The sequence below is a fragment of the Schistocerca americana genome, chromosome 10 (genome assembly GCF_021461395.2).
Source record: "Schistocerca americana isolate TAMUIC-IGC-003095 chromosome 10, iqSchAmer2.1, whole genome shotgun sequence".
Taxonomy (NCBI): domain Eukaryota; kingdom Metazoa; phylum Arthropoda; class Insecta; order Orthoptera; family Acrididae; genus Schistocerca; species Schistocerca americana.
In genome coordinates, this window is record NC_060128.1 from 174,709,343 (window position 1) to 174,734,533 (window position 25,191).

The following is a 25,191-nucleotide window of genomic DNA, read 5'->3' on the forward strand; positions in this document are numbered from 1 at the left end:
TATTGGTCTGTAATTGCTAGCCCAAAAAAGATCTGCTCGTCGCCATGTGCAAACTGTTCATATGTCCGATCGCTCATTCAGGAGAATTTTGCACGAAGATCTCCATTTTTACCCATATAAGCTGCAGATTGTTCAGGAAATTAGGCCTCGCGATTGGGTTTCACGCGAAACATTCTGCTTAACCGTGCGCGATCTCCTTCGCCAAAATCCACAAATATTGCGCACCATCCTGATGTCTGGTGAAGCTCATTTCGAGTTATGTGGTTCAGTGAATATACAGAATATGCGTCATTGGAGTGACGTAAACCAGCATGAACTGCACATCGAACCTTTGCACAGTTGTCGTGCCACAGTGTGGTGCGGAGTTGCTTCCGTTGGGATTATTGGGCCTTACTTCTTTGAGGATGACAGCAGTGTGGCTGCAACTGTCTCCAGTGTACGCTACCTAAAGATGCTGCAAGACTTCGTTCTTCCCCAATTATGTATGATCGATGTGGATGTGGAACGATTACAGTTTCAACAAGACGGAGCGACCTCGCATACAGCCAGAATTTGCGCGGATTTCTTGCGACAGGCATTTCCCGGTAGAGTAATGTTATTGCCAAACTTTCGAGTGTAATTATTGAAGTATCTGTGATGTATGTCAGACGGTCCATAAGTAAAAATTATCAATATACCGTAATATTACACGCAACTGAGGAAGACAGAACTACAAAAGTTGAAGATGTCATTACTGTAAATAGAATTGTAGCAACTACCTCTGCATAAAGCAAAGGAAATTCCAAATGCTTTACATATAAGTCAAGCAAAACTGGCAAGAGCAATTACTACCAACATACTAGAGACTATAAGCAAAAAAAAGTAAAAATGTATGTGTTACAAAAAGTATTAGAAGTAAATATTAAAATGTAAAATTAAGGAAAACAATACAAAATATAGATGCCTGGTCGAATAGAGCAACAAGATGCTATTCAGCAGCTCACCCTAACCCCATCAGCGAAAGGGTATTAAAAAGAAAAAATGAAAAAAGGGCAATTTGAGAAAATAGAGGAAATGAAGAGATGCAAATGAACTACATCGAGAGGTTGATGCGTGTTAAGAAGCTTCGGTAAGCTAGAATTAGGAGGGTAGAATATCACTATAACATGATCTGAAATGTATCGGAAGCATTCCTGCTGTGGTTATCGGACGCCTACCTCTGGCCACGTTACAGCGTTCGTGAGGTGGTGGTGGTGAGTGGCAGAGCGGGCGGGCGTCGTGCTGGAGAGGCCACTCGTGTGGTAATTATGCCGGTGGAGAGCTGTGAACAAGAAGGGCAGGGTGGGGTGAGGGGTGAAGAGGAGTTGAGAGGGCTGTCTAATGGGGCACTCGCTGGAGGCGGCCGGTTGGGTGCGCTGCAGTCCAGCCGCACACACACACACACACACACACACACACACACACATATATGGCGGCATTGTCTGCTGTCACTGAACCCACTTAATAGCAGCGCGAGTTCCAGGAGAATGTACATCATACTCCGCAAGCCACTTAATGGTGTGTACCGGAGGGTACTTTCGGTAATACTATCTGATCCCTCCAACCCTATTCCACTCGCGAATAGTGAGTGGGAAGAATGATTTCTTGCGACAGGCATTTCCCGGTAGAGTAATGTATTGGCTCTAATTTCTCGAATTTTCTCCTCGTGGTCAATGTACGAGATGAATGTGCGGGGAAGCAATGTTGTCAGACTCCTCCTGAAAAGTGCTGTCCCGAAATTTCAATAGTAACTCTCTCCGTGGTGCACAACGCCTACCTTGTAACGTCTGCAAGTGGAGTTTGTCTAGCATCTCCGTAAGGCACTCCCGCCAGCTAAACTATCCCGTGACGAAACGCACCGCTCTTCGTTGGATATTCTCTATCTCCTCTATCAGTCCTACCTGATAGGGATCCCAGATAGATGAACAATACTCAAGGCCTTACAAGTCACTTCTTTCGTGGACGAGTTACATTTCCTGCATGGTCACCGATGGTATCTGTTCCTTCGAACATGTCCGAAAGAACAGATACCATTTTCATATATATATATTTCTTTAAGATTCTTCCGATGAATCTCAGTCTTCTGTCTGCTTTTCCCAGTATCTGTTTTATATGGTCATTCCACTTAAGGTCGCTCTGGATAGTTACGCCTACATATTTTACGGCAGACGCTATCTCCAGCTGCTTGTAATCTATAGTGTAGCTGTACAGCAGTGGATTTCTTTTCCTATGTATGTGCAATATGTTACATTTATTTACGTTCAGGGCCAGCTGCCAGTGTCTACACCATTCATGAATTCTCTGTAGGTCGTTCTGCAAATTCTTACTGTCTTCTGGCGTTGCTACTTTGGTATAAACAACTGCATCATCTGCGAATAGCCTTAAAGAGCATCCGACGCTTTCTACTAGATCATTTATATATATTGTGAACAGCAACGGTCCTATCACACTTCCCTGTGGCACCCGGGATATTAACTTTACATCTGTCGATTTATTTCCGTTAAGAGCGACGTGTTGAGTTCTATCTGCAAAAAAGTCTTTAATCCATTCGCAGGTCTGCTCCAATACTACGTAAGCTCGTATTTTTTTCATTAAATGGCAATGCAGGGCGGTCTCAAATGCCTTACTGAAGTCAAGGAACATGGCATCAGCCTGAGCGCCGTTGTCCAAGACAAACAGTGAAAATTACTTGAATCTCCTATTACTCGCAAGAGCCTTCGATTAAACGGCACGATAAGATCATGGCAGTAGCTATTACGTCACTTGAAAGACTGGTAGTAATATTACGATTTCCCGCGACCAGTCGGCGCTATGAAGACTTCAAATATGCGTCAACACAAATCTGTAATGCGGGATTTCTGGCTTGTGTACTTAATTTGCTCCGCCTAAGATTAATACCTTCTACTTTTTCCCTCTGGTTGTGGGTTCTGGGAGAATTTATGTTTTTAGTAATGACATGTTTATATACCACAGGTTTACGTGATAAGTGTAGAGATTGTGAGAACAGCAGGAGGTGTGGGATACAGTGGCTATGTCGGGTAATGAAAAGTGTGTAGAGGCAGATGATCCCAGAAGACTGGAAGAAGGGAATAACTGTCCCGATCTTTAGGAAGGGAAGTAGAAAACAGTGCAAGAACTGCCGGTTGATAACATTGATGGGTCATTGTACAAAGATCTGTGAGAAAATTCTGGAAGCACGAATTCGGGAAAAATTAGAAGGAAGAATGAGAGAAGAGCAACATGGCTTCAGAACAGGAAAGTCCACGGTGGGTCTAATTTTTTTCTTTAAGAGGACTGCAGGAACACACTATGAATGTGGAATAGATTTACTAATGACCTTCCTGGACATTGAAAAAGTGTATGATAGTGTATGTAGAAGCAAAGTGTGGAAAGCCCTGGAGAACAGATGAGTAGCAAAAAAATGGTTCAAATGGCTCTGAGGACTATGGGACTTAACAGCTGTGGTCATCAGTCCCCTAGAACTTAGAACTACTTAAACCTAACTAACCTAAGGACATCACACACATCCATGCCCGAGGCAGGATTCGAACCTGCGACCGTAGCAGTCGCGCGGTTCCGGACTGAGCGCCTAGCACCGCTCGGCCACCACGGCCGGCGATGAGTAGCAAAACAGATCATTTGGAAGATAAGGGAAATGTACCATGGAAGTGTGAGCTGTGTGAAAGTGGGAGGTGAGAGATCAGAAGAATGGGTTGAGGCAGGAAAGTGCACTTTCACCATTACTCATCATTGTAGTGATGGATGATATAATGAGTACAGTAGCGCAAGTAATTGGTGAAGGAAAGATGAAAGCTATTATATATGCAGATGATATGATAATTTGGGGGAATAGGGAGGAGGAAGTACAAGAGCAGTTGGACGTATGGGAACGAACAGTACAAGAATAGTATAAGTACGAGTGAGATGATTATCACAACAAGAAAGGAGGAGAGAGGAACAACTGGAATAACAATTGGTGGGGAACGATCGAGGAGAGTGGAGAGTTTCAAATGCCTAGGAAGCCTGATACAGGAAGATGGAAAAAAAGACAGAGAAATAAACGAGTGGGATAGAAAGGCATAAGCATTTCGGAAGAGTCAGAAGCCAAAATCGGTAAAAAGGTTATATACCGGTCATACTATGTCTCGCTCCTGACATACGCATCAGAAACCTGGATTATGAAAGGAAGAGAGAAAAGCAAAGTACAAGCTAGTGAGATGAAATTCTTGAGAAACAGTATTGGAGTGACAAAGATTGACAGCTTAAGAAATGAGAGGATCAGAGAGTCAATGAAGATGGAACCATTACAGGAGGAGATAGAGAAATCAAGGTTGGTTGGTTGGTTTGGGGAAGTAGACCAGACAGCGAGGTCATCGGTCTCATCGGATTAGGGAAGGACGGGGAAGGAAGTCGGCCGTGCCCTTTGAAAGGAACCAGGAGCGATTTAGGGAAATCACGGAAAACCTAAATCAGGATGGCCGGACGCGGGATTGAACCGTCGTCCTCCCGAATGCGAGTCCAATGTCGAACCACTACGCCATCTCGCTCGGTAGAAATCAAGGCTGAGATGGTATGGGCAAGTGAATGGAGGAGAAGAGGATACCCAAGTGGATACACGAGATGAAACTGGAAGGAAAGAGACCAAGAGGATGACTGAGAGACAGATGGCTGAAAGGAGTGGAGGAATGTATCCATAAGAAAGGAGAAGACTGGATCAAGGTGAAGGCGGAGAGATGGTGGCAAGACAGAAGACGATGGAAAGGCGTATGTTCTATACAGACCCGGCCAGAGCCTGGAGACTGTCGATGATGATGATGATGATGATGATGATGATGATGATGATGATGATGATGACTTGCTTTGTATTTCTTTTAAGTATAACTTGTCAACACGCTTCTTTGCCTTACCGTGACAGGATTCAGATTTACCGCTGTTGCAACAAGTGTAGCTTGCTATACAGGAAAAGACTTCCACAGCAGGTTACAGTTGATTTTCTTCATGTCGCCTCGTACGGGGCCGCTCAAAGCATTTCCTGACAGCTTATCTTTACTTGTAAAAACCTGTGCATTGTCCCTTCGTAGGCTCAACAATATGTACTTTGATATGAGTGTACACATTTTCATGAATTAAATTCACTCAGGCATCAAGCAGCTTGCAAAGTTATGCTATAGGCGGTCAAGCCAGCTTGCACAAATAGCATGGCGATGCATGCTTGTCAAGCTTGAAATTAGTTATGTGGCTGCCTTTAGGCTAATATTCTACCAGCGTCCAGAACTCTAAGAGGGGAAGGGGGATTATCTAGTAGCACAGAAATAATAACGGAAATTCCTGCGAGTTGGTTAGCAGGTGATTTGATTGTACTGGATGAATATGTAAATTACAGGCACATATACAGTCGTTAAGCGCTGGACCTCTCCACGTAGTTATCTGTTGACGCACAACACTCCGGAGGGCTAATTGGGAACACGCAATTCGCACTCCGCCGTAAGTTTTGCTCCGAATGCAAATACAGTACCTCGGAGCCGATAAGGTTAGCCTCTGAGGATAGGCAACTGACCAAACGTACCGGCTGCGCGGGCAAACTATCCAACCGCCCGCAGGCGCGTATATTCCCGTCAGAACCGGTGGAGCGAACATCCCGGCGTACAAACATCCGCAAAGGACTCTGCGATTCCCGCCGAGTGTAAACAAAGGGCTGTGGGAGGCAGCGATCGTATAGTCAGACAGAGCTCCGCCCTTACGTACACCAAGCAGGGCAGGAACACAAGTTCGGAACACACTATTATAGCCACCAAGTAAGATAACTAGTTCTCTGCAAGAAAATGTTCGTTCAGGAAATCAAAACGATATAATAAATTTTTGAAGACAACGCTAAGTGCATTGGGCAAAAAAAAGAAATTGTCACTAGTACTGTGTAACACCACCTACACCCTTGATAAAGGTGAAGAAGACAGTCCACGAGTCTCTTCGGGTGAGATGAAGCCACGCACTGAGGTTAGGCCCTCTAGAGCAGTGATTCCAAAGCTTTTCGAGATCATTACACATGATCGAAATCAGATATCATACATTATCGTAAATAAAGTTTAGGACATAATTAAGCTTTAAACTACAAAAAAAACCTCCCATTTTTAATGTTACAAATCATTTATATTACTCAGTTAATTTTCAAACTATTTAACACACGCTTTTTCTATGGTTTTAACTAAAGCAAGAAAGAATACCTAACTTAATTTCGTTGATTTTACGTCTATTTTCACATGTTCTTATATATCAGGAACATTTTTTCATAAAATAAATCTGAAGATAGCCATTATATAGCGAAGCCGGTAGTCCGATGACCAAAAATTTGAGACCATACACGCGAATTAAAGGAAATTTATTCCCGTTGGAGATTCCAACGTCGTCCTCTTCCACTCACGCACAGTTGGGGTGGCGATTTAGAGTAGTGTGACTGGATGGGCCCTGTGAGACAAACGAATTGGAATCATAAGTTTTTCTGATTCCATATTAGGATCACTGTTAAATTCGCGACTATGTCGTAGCTTGTGAAGCATGTTCGTAAGATTTCTTGCTATAATGACAGCCACTTACGACTGACCTTTCGCTAAAGTAATGTCACTTTATTTCAAAAAATGGTTCAAATGGGTCTGAGCACTATGGGACTTAACAGCTGAGGTCATCAGTCCCCTAGAACTTAGAACTACATAAACATAAGGACATCACACACATCCATTCCCAAAGCAGGATTCGAACCTGCGACCGTAGCGGTCGCGCGGTTCCAGACTGAAGCGCCTAGAACCGCTCGGCCACAGCGGCCGGCACTTTATTTCACGATAGTATATTTCTATTGAGTTCCTCTCTCGAAGTCCAAGAAACTGTACCTCCACTCGAATTTCACTTCGTGAAGATGCTCCTCCAGTCACAGAAACTGGTCTTAGAACCAATATACACTGACGGAAAAAAGTAGCAACACCAAGGAGGAGTTTTATGATATAAACCAAAGTTGAGAGACGTGTTTTTACAGCTGAAAGATGATGTCTATTCAAATGTCACGTGAGACGTGTAACAGTGGAGGAAACGAGTCAGGTTTGCTTTAAATACACGCCGTAACCGTTGTGAGCTTTAGTTACTTTTGTGGCTGGACGTGGTGAATTGACGTTAGTCAAGAATGCTTTTAAGATGACAAAGGCGCACTTACCAACAACCTCACTGAGTTTCAACGAGGTCGTATAATAGGGATACGAGAAGGTGGATGTTCCATCTGCAATATCCCAGAAAGACGTGGCAGGGATGTAACCAATGTACATGACTGCAGGCATCGGTGGTCACCAAAATGTACGGTCGCAAGAAGATGGGGTTCCGGACGGACACGTGACATTACCGAGAGGGAAGACCATCGCGTTCGGAGTATGGATGGAGCACATCGTAGTGCATCTGCAACAGCATTCTGAGCAGCAGTTGGCACCACTGTGACACAACGAACTGTCACAAACAGGTTGCTTAAAGGACAGCTCCGAGCCTGGCGTCCTGCAGCAAGCGTTCAACTGACCTCAAACCATCGCAATTTGCGACTTCAGTGGAGTCAAGCGAGAGCTCGTTGGAGGACAGACTAGAGGTATGTTGTGTTTTTTAATGAAAGCTGGTTCTGCTTGGTGCCAATGATGGCTGTGTATTGGTTAGGAGGAGGCTAGATGTGTGCCTGCAACCAACCTGCCAGCAAGCAAAAAACACAGTGGACATGTAAGTAGGCTGTTTAGGTTTTTATGTTGGTAACGCCACGTAGCGCTCTGTATGAAAATCACTGGCCGTGCTATGTGCAGTCTGTGGCTGGTTGGCATTGTTGGAATATTCGCCATTGTAGTGTTGGGCAGTCGGATGTGAACAGCGCGTAGCGTTGCGCAGTTGGAGGCGAGCTGTTGCCGACCGACCGATCGATCGATAATGCTTCCCTGTTCACTAATTGTTTCACTGTCTACACCATTCTTTGCCGCCCGCTCCTTTTCCCTATGCACTATTACCAAATTACTACTTTGAATGTCTGTTAATTCATTACACGGTGGTGCTGATAAGCTACGTTCGTCGTCACTATCATTTCTCAATTTACTTTGGAGCCTTGTGTTACGTTTTTCACACGCCATAATTATCACGTATTTCACACGACAACAACAATTTGAAGAGCAAAAATAAGAAAACACATTAACATAGCACTGAAAATAATATCTGGTTAATTGCAAGCGCAGCTGCGAAATACTTGGTGCAAATCTACATGCATGTCACAACTGTTTTACTGTACAACAATGAAAAACTACAACTACAAATGAAATTCTCTCCACAATTACGATCTAGCTATAAACAATAGCTACACTAATTACACAAACTACAAGAAAAAATCAGAAGATTCCAGTGAGGTATCCTCGGCTAAGGGTCGACGTAGGAACGTCCCCTTAGAAAAATTTATGAATGACTGTGCTGATAAACCTCTTACATTAATTGATTTTCAAACAGCTGAGCAAAACTGAGGTACTCAGACATTACTTTCTTTACTTGTTCTGATCAACACTAAACTGACGCACAATATTTTTAGCGCAACGCAATCTGACTTTCAAAAATCCCTACAAAATAATGGCCCTGACTAACAATAACCTATACCTTTCATGAATCACTTACCTCACAAAAATCTTCGTTACTCGAACTACTGCAATACAGCGAGAGCCGATACTGCCAGCTAAATAAAAGATTCTAAGTACTGAAGGCATTAACTACTGATAGGCCATAGTTAGCAAATGAACGCTTTTGATAGAGAACAAACAATGTATTTACCTTAATAATGTTCAAAAGTCGTAATATATATATATATATATATCAGTTCATGACATCCAGTCTTAAAAGTTTCCCCTTTCTGATGGACACACGTCCAGATCATCCGCTCTCAAAACTCTGCCATCTCTCCCCACATCCACCATTGCTGGCGGCTCACCTCCCACTGCGCAACGCTACGAGCTGTTCACATCCAACTGCCCAACACTACAGTGGCGAATATTCCAACAATGCCAACCAGTCACAGACTGCACACAGCACAGACAGTGATTTTCATAACGAGCGCTAGGTGACGTTACCAACATAAATACCGAAACAGCCTGCTTACAGACGTACACCTGGAGATATAGTCTGGGGTTATCCTACACATCGCGTCTGCAAATTTGTACGTCAGTCTGGTGATTCGATCTGCTGTGCTCCCATTCATGAACAGCGTACCAGAGGGAGTTTTCTAACAGGATAACGGTCGCCCACAAACAGCTGTTTTAACCCAATGCGCTCTAAGAGTGTCGACATGTTGTCTTAGCGTGCTCCATCACGAGATCTGTCTACAATCTAGCACGCATTTGGACCTCATTGGACGACAACTCCAGCGTAACCCGCGAATGTCACTATCCGTTCTTGGACTGACAAATCCAGTGCAACGGCCATGGAACTCCATCCCACAAACTGACATCAGGCACCTATAAAACGCAATGCTTGCACGTATGAACGATTGCGTTCAACATTCTTGCGGTTAAACCGGTTATTAATGTACCACCATTTCACATTTGCAATGGCTTGTCTCGCGCCCACGTTAACCTGTCATCATGCAACGTTAATGACTTGCATATGTTACCTAGGGCAACGGCCTTGCCGCAGTGGATACACCGGTTCCCGTCAGATCACCGAAGCTAAGCGCTGTCGGGCGTGGCCGGCACTTGGATGGCTGACCATCCGGGCCGTCATGCACTGTTGCCAGTTTTTTGGGGTGCACTCAGCCTCGTGATGCCAACTGAGGTGCTACTCGACCGAAAAGTAGAGGTTCCAGTCAAAGAAAACCATCATAACGACAGGGGAGCGGTGTGCTGACCACATGCCCCTCCTATCCGCATTCTCATCTGAGGATGACACGACGGTCGGATGGCCCGATGGACCACTTGTCGCCTCAAGACGGAGTGCATATATGTTACCTAGACAAATGTATTCTCAAAATTTCATTACTCTACATTAATTATTTTTTCGTGTTGCTGATTTTTTCTGTCAGTGTATTTACTTGTCAGTTTTCCAGATCAGAACAAGACACTAATGTAATTTATTATCACTGACAAATAACAACCACTAATACAGGCTGGGTAGCAAACGAAATGAATGGAAGAGTAAAAGTGGTATACAGTGTTCTTGGTAATAGAAGTATGTTTCAAAGTCGAGTTTTCAATGTGTGTGAAACTAAACATTAACAAACAGTGTGTATGACCAGTTATCACTGATAACAGCTTCGACATATCATAATGGGCGGAGCTCACGTTTCGTGCAGACGTGGAACAGGTAGCGGCTCTAAAGATTGCAATACTTGAGCAGTTTTTATATCCTGCGCACCTACCTATCATTTAGAGAACAGATGTGCAAGTGGACGATGAATGTTACAACCACAGAGGAAAAAATTAAAATCTTGATTTACAGAGAATGTAGGAGAAATGTTGAGGCTGCTGTTGCCCTGTATGCCAAGCGTTTTTCAGAGAAAACTTGCTCTTGTTCGTTTTTCTACAAGGTTGTGAACGCTTTTATGTCTGGTTGCAGCGGACAGACTGGCAAAAGGAAACGAAGCATGCGTGTTACAGGGGAAGCTAATGAAACGGCTGTACTAGCGGCAGCGCTCCACAACCCACGGATAAGTTTATAACACTTCCACTGCTACTGTTATACCATAACTTCAAAAGCTGGAAGCGGTACATATTACCGAACGCGGTGTCATTAACTTTTACGTTTATTTTTCTTTACGGCTTAACTTAGGTGCAGTACTGTTCCAGAAAGCGAAACTAAGTTTGACACCCTTGCTGCCTTTTATTTACGCAATGAAACTATTTTGTTAATCAAATATGGTATAAAGAAGCAGTGCAATGTTACCCTCTGAACGGAATTTTGTTGTTTTGACCATGATGTGCCTAAAGGAGGTTGCCTATCGGACGTGAAAGTCAGAATTACGTATTTATACAACAAGTAACAGGTAATATTTTTCCTATTTAAACTGTTCAAATAACAAAGAAAAACGGTCGCCAGCCTAATTAAGCATAGGAATATGTAATATTTCTGTTGAAAGGATATGGGTATAAGTAACTTCAGTGAAAAGACACAACCTCTACTTTCTCAGGCATGAGTGCAATGAACCCAGTAACAAGCATATGATAACGTTAAAGAAAGTGCTGACAGTCATAGCAGAACAAACCTACTGGCTTAAACACAACAGTTAATGACACACACTTTCATGTTCAAGGCTTAGACTAACTGAATAGCTTCAATAGCATTACTATTAAAATTCACTGCTAAATTATACACCTGGGCATGATTTAAATCTCACTTCAACAAATGATTTTCTACTTGGAATGAAAATTAAATATTGTTCGCTGGCCAACAAATTTTCACTATCCTCTAAAGAAAAGAATTTACTATTTTCGTATGTAACGATCTTTCTGTTAATAAATTTCTATCAGTGAGCACAAAAGGCAAATATGGATCTCTTTAAACTGGCAATATATTCTTTAACACACATGACAAAAATAAATTTAGCAAGTCTGAGTAGTTAACTTTCAAGAGTGAAAGCCTTTGGGCTTTACTGCTGTAAGACATAAACTGACATAAAAGAAATAAAAAAAAGCTCTCACTCACCTTCTTGTGCTTTTCAAAAAAATTGTTTTCTATGAAAAACACTTTAAACCATAGTTTTGAAAGAAATTATTTTTTAAACTAACAGCAAATTGATTTAATGCCTGTTTTTGCTACTTCAGTCTTTTGCTTTAGAATCAATGATTAAATTTATACTTTTGAAAGCCCACAAAACTTTAAAGTAAACAGTTTCAATTACCGAGATACTTTCAGTAAGTAGCATTAACTATCTTACATAATTTTGCCACACTTACATTGAATTTAAGTCCTTTCTTTTTACGGAATTTAAGTGGTATTATTCAATTAAAAGTTGGGCTTTAATAACTTCACTTTCACAACAAGGACACTCGGAAGTTATAGTTGACAAGGATAGGACCCTGAGTGGTTATGTGATAAAGGACAAATCAAGGTAAGATTTCAAAGTATTGTTTTTGGTTTACCTTATTATTGGAACCAAACAAAACATCCAAATAAGCTTATCCTTCACTTTACATTTCTACAATTTCTTCGTTCCGTTGCAGTGATTGCCCAGTGTGGTGGAGAGTACATCTTGGCAGATGGATTTGCAGTCGATAATGTTGAGCTCTGTCATTTCTTGGTGGCGATGATCCCCAAATTATTAAATTCCATTTCCAAGATAGAGCTAGTTATTTAATCCATCCATCCGAGGCTTTGGCACAGTGGAAACCAGCACAAAAGCCTCTCTCTGCACCAGCACAACTCACTGTTAGGACATAAGCTGTTGGCAGTTCGGTAGCTCGTCTCCAACTAACTCGTTCTCCGACCTCTTTCTTCATGACAACCATATTTTGCGCGAGCTGCATGATTCCGTTCCCTGGGGGAACCACATCACCTTTTATACTTATAAAGAAACAAGAACCCTAAGTGAGGATCAGTATATACAAAGTAACAACAAGACATTTCGTTGGCTGATATTGACAATTTTACAAAAATTATTTAAACAAAATTATTCAATCTTAAAGATAACCAAAGAGGTTATGTGAGAAAGACAAAACATATCATTTGCTCATATTGTACATATTGCATAGATTACACTTCCTACACTCTAAAAGACACCAAAGTTTTTAACAGAGGAAGAGAGTATACACTTTTATACAGTATTGAATTACTGATACAATAATTACAGAAGCTCAGCGATGGGATGTTGAACAAAACAGAAAGCAAAATAAATCAGCAGAGCATTAGAGCTGTGGTGTTAAAAGTTCCCGGCAATTACACAGCGAATCTGGAGCGTCCGTACGTAGTATTGTCGCAATATTACATCGTCATAAGCATCATCCATACCACATGTCACTGCATCGAGAAGTTCATGGCGCCAATTTCCACAACCACGTAGTGTTTTGTGAATGGGTACCTCAAAAAATGGAAACGGTCCCACGTTCTTTGCCGAGGTACCATTTTCCGATGAATCTACTTTCACAACCCATGGTACCACTGAGGGACATAACATGGATTACTGGAGTTTAGACAATGCCCATTGGTGACAGCAAGTTGACTCACCAACGTCCTTAGTCGGTTAATGTATGGTGTGGCATTGTGAGGAACAAACTCATTGGTCCATATTTTACGGACTGTACATTAAATGGACGCAAATATCGAACTTTTTGGAACAGAAACTATCGATACCACTGCAGGATGTGACCCTGGACTTTCGTCAACTTCTGTCGTTTCAGCATGAGTCTTGCCCAGCGCATTGAGCAGTTGAAGCACGGGAGGTATTAGACCGTGTTTACACTGGTCGGTAGATTGGCAGAGGTGGCTCTGCTAATTGGCCCGCTAGATCGCCCGATTTGACTGCGCCGGATTTCTTTCTGTGGGTATAGTTGAACAGTAAGGCGTACCAGCAAGTGCCAGAAGGCCGTGAAGACATGGTCAACCGCATCAGAAACGCCTGTGCTGGCAGTCCCGCAGACATGCTTCTGTCCTGTGTACGGTTATTTGAAGAGCGATGCACTAAGTGTACTGAAGCTGGCGGTACTACGTCTGAACACTTACTCTAACTGGAGACGTAGAGTAGCGTTCGCATCGAACCACAGAAACAGTGCCGCGTGGAGTAATCACCTGTTTATATGTCGGAGGAATACAACGTTACGTAGGGGGGTTTCCAATTAGAGGCTATGAAATTCTGGCCTGTCCTACACTCGCAGAATGGAGGTGGGATCCCATGTGTCATTGGATATTCAATGGCCATTGAGTATCATATAGTAAATTACGACTGTGTACCCATTTCTATTCCTCCGATTACAGCGCCATCTCTGGCGAAACAAAGAAAATGCTTCAGACAATACAAGTAGATTTTGCCGTAGAACCGTAATCTGCAATAAAAAATGGAAGTTCCTGTTTAAGATTCCAACGTCGTCCTCTTCCGCTCCCGCAAAGGGTGAGGTGGGGATGTAGAGTGGTGTCATTGGATGGGCTCTGTGAGCCAAACGAATTGGAATCTTAACTTTTTCTCATCCGATGTGTAGTTTTCGAGATATTTCAATGTCTTCAGTTGAAATGAACACCCTGTATTAAGTTATGGATAGTCTTTCACTCCGTGCAATTTACCCCTGTTATCTTCAGAAGTTCGAAGAGTGTCTTCCTGTCAGAGTTGTCAAAAGATTTGTGAATCTACAATTGCGGTAAATGTGGAGTTATCTTCTTTTTAACGTGTCTTACGGCATAGAACAAGCACTGAATATTGCTTCGCATGTTTCTACATTTCTCAAAGTTGATCTTCCCTCAGATCAGATACTACCAGCACTTCCAGCTTTCTGAAGACGATGAATATCAGTGTTTTCCTGCCGTCACTGTATCCACTGTGATGGTCTGCAGACTACAACTGCGTGTGTTTCTACTGAATTCAGCTGTTCAGTCCTCACAGCAAACTGACTTCAATTTGTCTCCAGACCTGAACAGTATACTAGAATGCAGAGACTTCTGAAAATTTCGAGCATGTTCTGGAAATATTCACCTAGTCTGCAGTATGAACAAAATAAGACTGCAATACTGGGAATCATTGTAATAATAAATTTCGTGTCGCTCAATGGCCTGGCGCTAATCTTTGACTCGAACGTCACTTTGGCGAGTTGCGTGTCCCTAACCTAACGCAGGTATCCGACTAGGAAAAGGGGACTTTTACTTTAACGTGGATTGCGAATCACGTGTCGATCCTGGTGACTGCTCACTTCGTTGAGAGTTGGGCGCTCGATTAAAGACAAACTGAAAATTTTTTGTCCTCCGCCCAGGATTCGATCCCACGAGTTCTCGGTTTCCAAGCACGCACTTTAGTGTCAGATCAGCAGGCTTATGGTGGGAAGTATTGATTATCTAAGAAAATTTTCCTGGTTACGTTTTAAACTTTCATCAATTACATACAAAAACACAGTCTCCCAGACAACATTTTCTATGCTTAATATTTTTATCATCTCGATAAATCTTGTTCTTCTGCTTAGTAAAAACAAACCAGATATACTATTTTGAGGACATTAGGCATGATATCTCGGTAGCATTCGATGAAAATAATAATAATTGTGGGAAAGTCTTGTTAACACAATAATTAAGTTGCCATGAACTTAGAAGTTTCACTGCGATCATCAAGTTCAGATTTTATTCTGTTTCATTTTATTATTTTTTTAATTCAAAGTATCATATATTCTCATGATATTGGAGCTCAAGACTTCCCCATAACTAATTGAAAGCTGCAATTATAAATTGACCGATTTCTTGTCACCATTCGCGTTTGACTGCCGTCGGTGAACCTTTCGCACTATTTGCATCGACTGGCTTGTCCCTGTATATCTTGGAAACAAAATATTCGTGCCGTGAACTGTACAATTTTATGTATATTCTGTATCGGTTTCGACCGTTATGAGCCTCTTTAAGGATGGATTAGCTATACATTTCCGTCATACAGTAGCCGCACAAATGCAGAACGTATTTAATTGTCATAACAGTCTGTCTTAACACAGTCCATATAAAGACACTCTTCCCTGGCACAATTACAGTAGTGCACATTTGGTTATAACACCACATTTTGTATGAATTGAAACACCTGGAAATGGAGACAGATAGTACTGAAACATACTGTCATCTTCAGAGTGTGTGCCGGACCGGGTTCCAAACGTAGAACATTTCCATGGGCGGGTAGGGCTCTAGGCTGCGGCTGAACCATTTCTGCACAGTACTTTTTCTTCCAGGAGTGTTAGTGCAGTAAGATATGCAGGAGAGTAACTGTGAAATTTCGAAGATGAGCTACTGGCTGCAGGAAGGTTGTAAGGACGCGCCTCGTAAGTCGGGCCTGGATACATCGGTTGATAAGAATTGTGCTAGTATTTATTTATTTCGAGTCAAAAACATTACAACAATATTTACAATATATACAATATAACAAATCAGGTCAAATCATAAAAGAACAAACTAAACGGTATTAGCCCAAAATTGTGCAACGGCTAGTGAAAGGCGGAGTCACTGTTTCGAGTCCTAGTTCGGCAAACAATTTTAATTTTCTGTGAAATTCCACAGCAATAAGCACTCTGTTGCAGAATGAAAGGATCGTCCTGTCATGCTTGTTATTGACGTAATAGGAGCTAAAGACGATGTTTCACGAATATTACGCTATAACTTGACCTCCCATATGGACGTTAATATGGGATATGTCCACCATTCATCTTTACGACAGCTTTCATTCTACAGGGCTTCCCAACAGGTGGTCCACTTGATACTGTGATATGACAAGGTACGAATCATGCTCGATGAGGGGGGGGGGGGGGGTCCTCTGCACTAAGGTATCTGAGTGTTGGTGGAGGAATGGCAGTCAGTTATTGTTCAAGAATCTAAACCAGAGAAGGTACTGATGTTGGAGGCTTGGGTTTGTCAGCGAAGTCGACGTTGTAACTCGTCCCGAAGGGAGGAATGTTGTTGTCCACATACCATTCCCACGCAGATGCATTGACGTTCTGATATAAAGTGTCATTCTCTCCTAACTACTGTACACAGTAATCAATGCTGCTAAATGTACTCCCATCCTGCGGCATTCAGCGTTTTATAAGCGCAGTAAGAGGACGGCACGATGACCACAAGAGTCTCCATGCCGCGACAGCACCTCCTCAGTACTTTCCTTTTGGTACAATGTACGTGACAGCAGGTACCATTCTCCAGGAATTAGCGACCGAGCGAGGTGGCGCAGTGGTTAGCACACTGGACTCGCATTCTGCAGGACGACGGTTCAATCCCGCGTCCGGCCATCCTCATTTAGATTTTCCGTGATTTCCCTAAATCGCTCCAGGCAAATGCCGGGATGGTTCCTTTGAAAGGGCACAGCCGACTTCCTTCCCCGTCCTTCCCTAATCCGATGAGACCGATGACCTCGCTGTTTGGTCTCTTCTTCCAAATCAACCCAGCCCAGGAATTAGAGAAACCCAAACCCTTCCACTGATTTACCATACAGCACAGCTTGATTCAACACCGTAAATCACTCGTTTTCAGTCATCCATTGACCAATGGCGTCGCTATTTACATCGCTTCGAATCCCGCTTAGCGCTGACTGTAGGAACGTGTGGACCATTAGGAGCTGTTCGACCATTTTACCACACGGTTCTCGATTCCCTACGCACAGTCACTGTGTCAGATTGACTGCTGGCAGCACTTCGGGACGCACGACTGACGCCTTCGGCTGATTTCATGCGTTTCCTTACAACCACCATCCGCAATGTTCGAAGATCCCTTTCTGCTTAGAACACGAGGTCTTTGTGTAGCTGTGGTTATTCCTTCGCGTGTCCTCTTGGCAGTCTGAACATTAATACTCGGCGTGGGCCGCTTGAAAAAGGTTGAAATTTCCCTGAGGGATTTGTTACTCACGTGACGTCCAGTGGCAAGTCTGCATTCGAAGTGGCTAAGCTCACCTAACCGCCCCACTCTCTGTCGCTGCTCCGATACTGACAACACAGTACTCCATGCCTCCCTTTAAACTGGCGGGTCCGCCTCCCCAGAGATCCCGCATCACGTAGAGGTGTGTAGATACTTTTGATCATTTAACGTATATACACTACTGGCCATTAAAATTGCTACACCACGAAGATGACGTGCTACAACGCGAAATTTAACCGACAGGAAGAAGATGCTCGGACATGCAAATGATCAGCTTTTCAGAGCATTCACACAAGGTTGGCGCCGGTGGCGACACCTACAACGTGTTGACGTGAGGAAAGTTTCCAACCGATTTCTCACACACTAACAGCAGTTGAGCGGCATTGCCTGGTGAAACGTTGTTGTGATGCCTCGTGTGAGGAGGAGAAATGTAACCATCACGTTTCCGACGTTGAAAAAGGTCGGATTGTAGCCTATCGCGATTGCGGTTTAACGTATCGCGACATTGCTGCTCCCGTTGGTCGAGATCCAATGACTGTTAGCAGAATATGGAATCGGTGGGTTCAGGAGGGTAATACGGAACGCCGTGCTGGATCCCAACGGCCTCGTATCACTAGCAGTCGAGATGACAGGCATCTTACCGCATGGCTGTAACGGATCGTGCAGCCACGTCTGGATCCCTGAGTCAACAGATGGGGACGTTTGCAAGACGACAACCATCTGCACGAACAGTTCGACGACGTTTGCACCAGCATGAACTATCAGCTCGGAGGCCATGGCTGCGCGTACCCTTGACGCTGCATCACAGACAGGAGCGCCTGCGATGGTATACTCAACGACGAACCTGGGCGCACGAATCGCAAAACGTCATTTTTTCGGATAAATCCAGGTTCTGTTTACAGCATCATGATGGTCGCATCCGTGTTTGGCGGCACTGCGGTGAACGCACATTGGAAGCGTGTATTCGTCATCGCCATACTGGCGTATCACCCGGCGTGATGGTATGGGGTGCCATTGGTTACACGTCTCGGTCACCTCTTGTTCGTATTGACGGCACTTTAACAGTGGACGTTGCATTTCAGATGTGTTACGACCCGTGGCTCTACCCTTCATTCGATCCCTGCGAAACCCTTATTTAATGGCCAGTAGTGTATGACGTACTTCCAGACCAGGCGCGTAAAACGGAGCACCCCATTTATTCCTTGAACGGTTAAAGATATCGAAATGAAGTTTACGGGAAATGACAATGTACAGAGGAGTACGTAATTTTGCTACATTCTTATTCCACTTAATTCTTGTATCAAACGAGTACTGAAGCAAATATGACACTCTTAATGGCACTTCAATTCTCTTAAATAGGCGAGTAAGGTGATACAACTCTTTTTTCATCTTGGCGTTTACGCTTTCGTAATAGTAACCGAAACATTTGATACAGTTGAAAGGCAATGCTGCCGAAATTCGCCAGTTGGGAGTAAACACCGCGATCTGGTGCTCTCACTGTCGCTATACGCAGCAGGAAGATATGCCTACGCTACTGAGGTAAAACCTATTTTCTCTTGGCCGTCCTTCGTACACCATAGATACAGGGTCAGCTAAGATTGCTGTAACGGGAACTACTGGCGTATCTGAAGTGGCTAAGTAAAACTATTTCAAATGTGAGGACGTGCTCATATTCATGAGTCCACCTTTTGTGGGAGCAAGTGACCTGTCTGAAGGCTTGAAACGCGGCGTAGCTTCGCATGAGAACACCGCCTGGAGGTTTTCACATTGCAATAGCGATTCCAGCACGTCTTAGTCTTCCTTGCAAACATTTTGAACGACAATATTAACAAGCACCAATTTGTACTCGTCTCTTCAAAGGCGTTCAAATTCCCGTAAAATTTACATCGTTTGATACAAAAAAATTGTTTCAAGTATATCGTTTGACACAAACGTTAGAATTAAACACGGAACAAATTATTTGCTTCTGCACATATTGAATGTAATTGATGACAGGGGAAAACAAAAATGTAGCAAATGAACCGGCCGGAGTGGCCGTGCGGTTCTAGGCGCTACAGTCTGGAACCGAGCGACCGCTACGGTCGCAGGTTCGAATCCTGCCTCGGGCATGGATGTGTGTGATGTCCTAAGGTTAGTTAGGTTTAATTAGTTCTAAGTTCTAGGCGACTGATGACCTCAGAATTTAAGTCGCATAGTGCTCAGAGCCATTTGAACCATTTTCCAGGAAATGAACCAGATGAAACAGAATACAAATGCTTAAAAAATGAGATTGACAGAAAGTGCAAAATGCCTAAACAGGAATAGCTGGATGACAAATTGAAGGAGTTAGAAGTATATGTCATTAGCGGAAAGAAAGATACTGCCTATAGGAAAATTTAAGAGGCCTTCGTAGAAAAGAGAAGCAGCTGTATGGACATAAAGAGCTCAGATGTGAAAGCAGTACTAAGCAAAGAAGGGAATGCTCAGAGGTGGAAGGAGTATATGGAGGGTCTACACGAAGGAGATGTACTTAAGGGCAATGTTATAGAAACGGAAGAAGACGTACATCAATGAGGAATGGGAGACATGATACTGCGAGAATAATTTGAGACAGCAATGAAAGACCTAAGTCAAAACAAGGCCCCTGAAGTAGACAACATTCCGTTAAAACTACTGATAACCTGGGGAAAGCCAGACATTACAGAACTCTTCCATCTGGCGTGCAAGATCTATGAGACAGTAAAGAGTATAACAATTCCAGTTCGAAAGAAAGCAGGCCCTGACAGATAAGAATATTATGAGTTTGTGAATTTAATAAGTCTTCGTTGCAAAATACTGACACATTATTTACAGAAGAATGGAAAAACTAGTAGAAACTGACCTCTGGGAAGATCAGTTTGGATTCTGGAGAAATGTGGAACACGCGAGTCGATATTGACTGTAAGACGAAGATAGGTTAAGGAAAAGCAAATCTACGGTTATGGCATATGCAGACTTACAGGATGCTTTGACAATGTTGGAATACTCTCTTTACAGCTCTGAAGATGGCAGGGATAAAAGACAGGGACCGAAAAGCTATTTACAATTTGTACAGAAACCAGGCGGCAGTTATCGGAATCGAGAGGCATGAAAGAGAAACTGGTTGGGAAGGGAGTGAGGCGGGGTTGTAGCCTATCTCCGATGCTATTCAGTATGTTCATTGAGCACGCAGTCAAGGAAATCAAAGAAAAAAGTTGGGCCAGGAATTAAAGTTCAGGGACAGGAAACAAAAAGTTTGAGGTTTCCCGATGACATCGTCATTGTGTCAAAGACCCCAAAAGATTTGGAAGAGCAGTTGGACGGAATAGACAGCGTCTTGAAAGGAGGACGTAAGATAAATATGAGCAAAAGCAAAACGCTGGAAATGGAATGTAGTCGAATTAAATCAGGTCATGCCGAGGGAATTGGAAGAGGAAACGAGATACGTAAAGTCGTAGATGAGTTTTGTTTTTTGGGCAGTAAAGTAACTGATGTTGGACGAAGTAGAGAGGATACAAGATGTACTCTGGCAATTGCAAGAAAGGCGTTTGTGAAGAAGAGAAATTCGTTAACGTCGGATGAATTTTTAAGTGTTAGGCAGTCTTTAGTGAAGGCATTTGTACGGATTGTAGCTGTGTGTTCTAACAATACCACCACTTGCAAAGTAGATTAGAAATCAGATTAATAATGTTGCTCACGCAGCATATGTTCGCTTTATCGGGCAACAACTAAATTATTGACTGTGGATGGTATCGTCAGAATAGAAATAATGAGGTCACTGTAAAAAAGTCATTAATTTGGCACGTAGATTTCGTCGAAGTCGTTATGGCTCATCTTGTTGATTCTAGGGTGATTCCACTTTGGCTGCTAGAAGGTCCGGATCTGTATTTTAGCAATATTTGAAGACCTAACAAATGCGTTTTTCAGGAAATTCTTAATGATCAAACAATCCCAGATCGGAACAATGGCAAGGTAGAAATAATTTTTGACTTGGTGTTCACGATCCACATTTTTAATAGACTTCTTGTAAATTCGCATATACTTCTTAATCGTCACATCATTAAGAAAACAGTTTTGTATCTATCTTCACATATTGAATTTCGACTTTCACCAAACACAAGACTTGACTCTTCTTTTACTAAGCGAAATAACAACATAACTTCTGCAAATTGAAACAGAGACTGATCTGTACGCATTTACGCCAAAACGGTTACAAGTAAGTCAGAGATTATGACAGTCTCAAAGAAATGAATAAACACAAGAACCATATCACTGTAATATATCGATACATCGGAGTACCTATACATTAATAAAACCAAATGTGAATATTGTCACAAAAATATGTCTGTTACTTTGCAGAAAAGTAGTTCGATATTACTGGTATCGAGAACTGGGGTTGGAGTGCCGCGATGGTCACGTAAATAAAGAACCATTACAGTATGGAAGTGAAATATGTACAATAAACAGTTAAGAGTAGAAAATTATAAAAGGTTTTGAAATGTCAAGCTATAGGAGGATGGTGAAGACTAGATGGGTTAGATCATGAAACCAATGAAGAGGCACTGAACAGACTTGGGGAAAAAAGAAATTTGTGGCACAACTGGAGTAAAAGAAGGGTTCGCTTGATAGCAAACATGCAAGTTACAGAGTAATCAGTAGATGTAGATGTAGCTGACGTCAGATTATCAACGGTTGACGACTTGAGGGGTAGGCATGGGAGGTATAAATTATGGAGACCAGAAGGTGAATACTGTAAGCAGACTCGGAGAGATGTGGGTTGTTATAGTTACTCGCAGATTAAGAAGCGTGCACAGGACAGGTTAGCATGGAGAGCTGCTTCAAACTAGCTGACTAGAATATCAAGAACATCTTCTCATTTCACAAAAGGCGCTTTTAGATATCTTAAACAGTTCACGAATTTAGAGGATGTTATGTTTTACGCAATCGGGTATGTGTGCCGCACGCTAATATTTGTTTGAGGTATGCACTTCCGTCCATTTTCTATAGTCTCCGTTCCTTTCCACGGCCACTCTATGTTTCCGCCTAAATCAAAAATACATATAACATTTGTGTGCTATACGGCGTCTGGCTAGTCCCCTGTGGATGCGGCAACGCATCGTACGCTAAGGTTTCGCAGGAAGCGGCCTTTAAGGGGCAGACAAACAGTCGACTCTACGTCTCCCTGGGGATACAGACAGCTACCTGCGTCTGGAACAAAGCAACATCGCACCGGGATGTGCCATACGCGGGAGAGCGTTTCAGAGAGCGGAGACAGCACCGTAAACACAAACCGGCGCTTCTCTATGTATACAAACGTCTGTGTGAAAAGGATGGGGGGGGGGAGGGGGCTCAGAAGCTATTTTAGTTCATCTACTTATACCTACATCCGCAAATGACTGAAGTGCATGGTAGAGAGTATTTTCCATTGTACCAAGTATTAGAGTTTCCCGTTCCATTTAGGTATGGAGCGCAAAGTTAATGACTGTACAAATACATTCATCAGGTAGTACTGGTTCTTCAAAAATTTTAAGTAAGCTTTCGCGGGATAGCTCACGTACGTCATCAAGCGGCTACCGGTTCACGTTTTTCATAAATTCTGTGACGCTCTCTCGTCGTCAGACAAACCTGTGGCCATTCGTGCTTCCCTTCTTTGTATACTTTCACTATCTCCAGTTAGTGCTTTTTTTTTGTCTCCCACATCCTTACAAGGCGAGGTCCTCAGGGTTCATCATCGACACGTGAAGCCACCAATCCGGTGATGTAGATTAGTGTGCCAGGAATCACAGCCAGCAATGGGCTATCGTTTGTGAGTTATTGCCGAAAAATAACTTAACGTGATCCTCTAGAGACGTAGAATATTATAATGTTGTCCAGAAAGGCGGTGTGGCATAATGTTCGAAGCATAATACAATCCTGACATCCTGAAGATTGTGGGGCCAAATTATACCAGGTGCTTCATAATTTTCATTTTTAAGTCTTTGTCGATATGACTTCGCTCGTTGTTTTTATTTACTTAATTGATCTAAACGTATACTTTTAAAATTTGTAAGTCGTCATACAAACAAGATGTACATCTTTCCGGATGGTAATCGTCACACAAATATTTAAAACAAATTGTTGTTGCACTGTGTACAAAATAACGCAGATGAAGATTTAAACGACGGAAGGGATTATAATTAAAAGAAAATTCAAGTAAAATCAGTAATAGACGCAATTAATGGAATAACATGGACGAAAATATAAAGTAATATAATGTGAGAAATTCAATCGATTTTTTTTAAGCTGATGAATAGAAATAATTAAAATTACATGCACAAAGATTCCAAAACATATTTATGCAGGAAAATGAGAGAAAAGAAAACTATATAATACCATGATGAAAATGGTGTGGCGAGTTGATGGAAGATTAAAAAAAAATGTTTTAGCCAATTAAATGAATAAAAATAGCGATCAGTTATTTAGATAAAGATTTGAAAACGAAAATGTTAAGGAACGTCATGTAATTAGACCCCACAACCTTCGGCATGTCAGGATTCTATGTCAATCGCTACGCCACACTGGCGCTCTGGAGAAGACCATTAATTTTGAGCGTCTAGAACTTCGCATGAAATTCTTTTTTGTCAGTTAATCGCAAACGAGAGCCCACTGGAGTGAGTGCATGCAGGGTGTTTTGACGCCAACACCTTGTCAGGAATACAGCCAGCTCTACTTCGTGTGGCTGCAAGATGCTAGAGAAATGCACTAGAATATATTGGACAAGTGTTTCTTAAACAGTCTTCTTTGTAGACTGGCAGTATTTTCAGAATATCCTCCTAATGCAGACGAAGTCTACCACCTGCCTTACCTATGGGTGAGCCTGTGATGTCATTCTATCTGATACCCCTACAGATTGTTACACCCAGGTACTCATATGAGTTGACTTCCTCCAGTGGTGACTCATTGGTATTGTAGTCAAAGGATATTACAGTTTAGCATGTCATGAAATGCAGAATTTTACGTTCCTGAGCATTTAAAATAAGTTCATAACTTCGCAACATTCTGAATTCTCAACAAACGATCTCCCACATACGCATAAAGTTACTTCTGCAACAACTTCAGCCAAGGTTGCTCACCCAAATTTTCGCAAATTTACTTCATTGTGCTCCGTGAAGGCAACTCATTTTAGTATTGACAGATTGTGTAGGTGGTCCTTGCAACTACAGCCTTTATGTACAGAGCGCAGAAAAATGACTTGGTGACAAATTCACAGCGACGTACTGGAGACCAAATCAACTAATTTTTTTTTTTTTTTCAGAATAATCCCAGGCCACAAAATGCAGTTGTGGACTCACGCTTATAACACGGCAGTCAGTCAGTGATATGAGCATAGAAAACTGTTTGCTGAACGAATAGGGATATGGATTTTTAAGAGTGCGTTCTTTTTTTTTCAGTTTTGTGACTGGTCTGATGAACTCGCCAAAACTGTGTCTTCTGTGCTTTCTCTTCATCTCAGTGTAAGTTCCAATCTGTGTCCTCCCTTACCGTTAAACCCACTGGCCGCTATAGTATCACAGAAGCTGTGTATGGAAGTGAAATATGTACAATAAACAGTTAGGCATCAGATAAGGAATGACTGCGTTGCTCAGC

The 25,191-nt window shown here is 42.5% G+C and overlaps 1 protein-coding gene and 1 pseudogene across 1 annotated transcript in view; both read left to right on the forward strand.

Moving 5' to 3' along the window:
• LOC124552591 (corticotropin-releasing factor-binding protein) overlaps nt 1-25,191 on the forward strand; it is a 1,062,428-nt gene that overhangs the window by 402,166 nt on the left and 635,071 nt on the right. The window lies entirely within an intron of this gene.
• LOC124552838 lies at nt 9,678-9,795 on the forward strand (annotated as a pseudogene).